The sequence below is a fragment of the Mustela nivalis genome, assembly GCF_964662115.1.
Source record: "Mustela nivalis genome assembly, chromosome: X".
Lineage (NCBI taxonomy): Eukaryota > Metazoa > Chordata > Mammalia > Carnivora > Mustelidae > Mustela > Mustela nivalis.
Genome location: NC_139040.1, coordinates 32,379,478 through 32,383,516, shown reverse-complemented (window position 1 = coordinate 32,383,516; position 4,039 = coordinate 32,379,478). Strand labels below are relative to the sequence as shown.

The 4,039-nt window shown below is 45.2% G+C and overlaps 1 long non-coding RNA gene across 1 annotated transcript; it reads left to right on the top strand.

Annotated features, from left to right (window-relative positions):
- Nucleotides 1-3,301: 3,301 nt before the first annotated feature.
- On the top strand, nt 3,302-3,794 carry LOC309855667. The gene is made up of 3 exons (XR_014306931.1): nt 3,302-3,383; nt 3,479-3,585; nt 3,692-3,794. It is a non-coding gene; the product is annotated as an uncharacterized lncRNA (long non-coding RNA).
- The last annotated feature ends 245 nt before the right edge of the window (nt 3,795-4,039 follow it).

Here is a 4,039-nt window from a genome sequence, read left to right as displayed (position 1 = left end):
GTTTTAACTTTCTCAAATAATGAAAAACCAGATAAAGACAAAATATAGACACCCTGGTTTTCTGCACAGATAAAGAAAAGAGACAAAAAAAAACTTTATTTACATTTTCTTATGGATAGCAGACCAACCATCCAAGACAACTTGGACTTTTTAACAGAGAGGAATGCAGAATTTGAATTTTATACCACTGTACTTTAAAAATCCATTCATTTTAACTGTTTTATTTATTCAATCTACTTGGTTTTTGCTCTTTTTTTAACATATAGCCATGAAAACTTTGAGACAGACAAAATTAGCCATCATTTTTTAAAATTTCATCTATTTATTTGAGAGAGAGCGAGAGCACGCACAAGTGGGGATGGGGGGAGAGGGAGAAGCAGGCTCCCCAAGCAAGGAGTCCCACACAGGACATGATCGCAGGACCCCAGGATTATGACCTGAACCAAAGGCAGATGCTTAACCGACTGAGCCACCCAGGCGTCCCTTTGCTGGCAAATTTGAACCGCGATGACATGAGCTTATTTGACCATCACTAAACCTTGTTAGAATAAAAGTTTTCTGTTTAATGCTGGTAACTCTAAAGACGCACTTACCTTAATTAAACTAACAAACTTAAATTGGCTTAAATACTGAATATGTTGCACCTGGGGCAACTAAAAGTCAAGCCATTTGTGCCCCACTGTCACTTTTTACCTGTGGGGAAATCTGAAGAGGACGGTTCAAGTCCAGGGATTGGTGCTCTACAGTCTTTGTTAGCAGGTACCAATGATGACCGAGGGTTTCACAAGCTCCACTGACCTTGGTGCTGAAACTGCGGGGGTGGGGGGGCTGGGGGCAGCGGGGCCGGTAGGGGCTGGTAGGGGGTGTGGGGGAGGCTTTGCAGAAGAGCTGAGGTGCCTCCAGCAGCCACAACCCCGGACAGAAGAAAGAGGACTCCCAGTCCTAAAGCTGGTCAGCTCAGACAGAGGAGCAGATAGGTTTTATTTCCACCAACAAAAATGGAGACTAGGCAGTCCAGGCCAGCCCAGAGAAGACAGAGAACCTCCCCTAGATGAAAAAGAGTTTCAGCAGCTGCTTGGGTTAAGTCCCATCCTGAGCTGGACTAGCCAGACCATCGGCTCCAGTGGTCATAGCCATTAACCCGGGAAATGAATGAGGGAGAAAACCTCCCCCACTCAACAAGTGTCAGACTCCATTCATTCAGTCCTTTCAAGAGGTATTCCAGATCTGACACATAAAAGAAGCAAACAAAGAGGAGAGGAGTAACTCAGGAGAAAGAGGGAGGCCTGTACAGGATCTCTCGACAGAAATAGAACTGAAGGTTAAGGACACATTCATGGACCATTTTTGCCTCATCTACTAAGGAGTACTGAGGCCATGCGTTATTGCAGAAGATGTCCTCTCTTCTTTAAATCTTGCAATCCTGGGCCCCTGAGTGGCTCAGTTGTTAAGCGTCTGCCTTCAGCTCGGGTCATGATCCCAGGGTCTTGGGATCAAGCCCTACATCGGGCTCCCTGCTCAGTGTGAAGTCTGCTTCTCCCTCTCCCACTCCCCCTGCTTGTGTTCCCTCTCTTGCTGTCTCTCTCTGTCAAGTAGATAATTAAAATCTTAAAAAATCAGTCAATCAATCTTACAATCCAAATTGGCTCCAGTGGGTTAAGAGACACCCCAAGGGGGAATTCTTGGGGCATGAAGAAGAAAAACCCATTACCATAATCCAAGCCCTTCTGACCCCCTCTCCCGCACAGTGTCCTGCTCAGGGTAATGTCAAGGGTTCCTAGCATTCAAAGTGACCAGAAGTGTCCCTCAAAAAGTAGTTATGATCACGGAACTGTCCTACTGAAGGGGTGTGGATGTCCCTTCGCTTCCCTGTTGTTTTTCCTGGGACATAATAGTGCCAGTAGATGGATCAAGAGTGCCTACTGTTTTCACTCGCGAAGATCCTAAGAATTTGTGGGGGGGAAATACCTAATTTACAATTTAAGTAGTCAGTAAGGGACATTGACCAAGAATAGTAAAGATGTAGGGGCACCTGGCTGACTTCTCCCTCTTCCTCTGCCTCCCCCACCCCCACATTTTGTTCTCCCCCTCTCTTTCTCGAATAAATAAAATCTTTTTTAAAATTGAAAAATATTGAAAAGAATAGTAAAGATGGAAATCCATCATGGTCTAAGCCATATTCCAACACATGTAGTCTTTATAGCCAACTTCCCCAGGAAACATCCCTGGTTGGGATTTAAATCAATCAGGCACTGGTTTCAGGCAGCTCTGTACCAAGTTCTTGCGGCTGGAAGTGGCTATACCAGAGGCCAGGAGCTAGGGTGCTGAAGTGAGCTAATTCTTAATGACCTGAGCAGAGGCAAAACAGGAGCAAATCAGCCCCAGCTCTGAATGGTCCTGACTTGGGGCTGAGAAAGGAACTGGAGTATACAGACCTTCCCTTTCTTAATGTCAAAACACAACAGTGTTTGGAGGTTTGCAAGTCAAGCTGGTCCCCACCCTAAGGCGACATCAGAGCCTGGGCAAGGCTGGGAGCAGCCAGACAGCAGGTGGTCTTGAGGGGACAATGCAGGTGTGGGCAGGGGTGACTTCAGTTCTCCCTCGAAACACATCCGTAGTCATGAAGATGTTTTCTTTTCAAAAGTAATGGAGCAAGGATTGCATTAGTCAATGAAAAAAACATCAGCCAATGTATTTTCACAGTCCATTGTTTACTAACCAAATAGCTGAGCTTATCCATGGGCCTCGGGAGCTCCTTAGACAAATGTTTGGGTTTTTTTTTTTAATAAAGATTTTATTTTATTTATTTGTTAGAGTGAGAGAGAGAGAGAGAGAGAGAGAGAGCACAGGCAGGCAGAGTGGCAGGCAGAGGGAGAAGCAGACTCCCCACGGAGCAGGGAGCCCGATCCAGGACTTGATCCCAGGACACTGGGATCATGACCTGAGCCAAAGGCAGATGCTTAACCGACTAAGCCACCCAGGCGTCCCTCAGTCCAGTTTTATATAGACTGTTCACAGCTACTAGTGTGACAGTGCTGTACAAAATCCAAACTGTCCCCTCCTATTGCCAGGATATTCATCCCTCACTGGAATCATTAAATAGTGAGTGGGGAACATTTCTGTATCTGTGGATATGGGGCTAACAGGATATTTATTTCATTAACCTCAGGGACAGTGGCTTAAATAAGCAGAGGGGCTGATCAGTATCTTTGGCCACTGAATCCCAGCAAACTACAGTGTGAAGTCATGAAATGGTCACAGTGGATGACATCACAAAGGGCTTGCAGGGTATAAAGCCCAGAGCATCTCTAGGTCTGGACTTACTTCTCCCACGGGTGTGTGGTGACTGGAAGGGTTTCTGTTATAGGGCTAGTAAAAGACTGGTATATTTTCCTCTTTTTCATGCAGAATCTTTACTTAGAGAAGTTGATTTGTATCCATGGCAAGGGTAATCAAAAATCCTTTCTTTCCTTTTCAGGTCACAGTTTTAGAAGAAAACCAAAGAGTGTGATCTACAGTGCGTGCTGCGGACCCCGGAGTTCAAGGTTAGACCAGGAACAGACGCTGCCCCCACACTTCTGATAGGTAAGTAAGTTCGCTCAGTTGTATTCCGATGCTGTGCTGTCCTGCACATATGCTCCTTTGTCAAAGTCGGCCTCTCACTGAAATTCCTCTGTTCATATCTGGTTAGCACCATGTCCATGTACCTTCAGTCTCTCTAATGGTTCGTTATGATGATCGTGAGAGATCAAGAGCCTGGGAGAATGGAACTATTAACCCATCTGGTAAGTTCCAAACTCAGCCCAGAAGAGGCCGTGATTCGACCAGAGCTGATTTCATGCACCTGATAGGCATGGAATGTAAATTGTACCTTGTGTTTTATTCCCTTGATATTTACAAGTGTGACTTTCTGGAAAAAATGCTTTAATCCAGTTTATCCTGATGCCATGGATGTCTTGGAGAAATCAGGTGTACATCAGACTTTAGTTAATATTATAGCTCGGTTTTTAGTGCCCAAGGTTGGACAAAGAAAGACAGT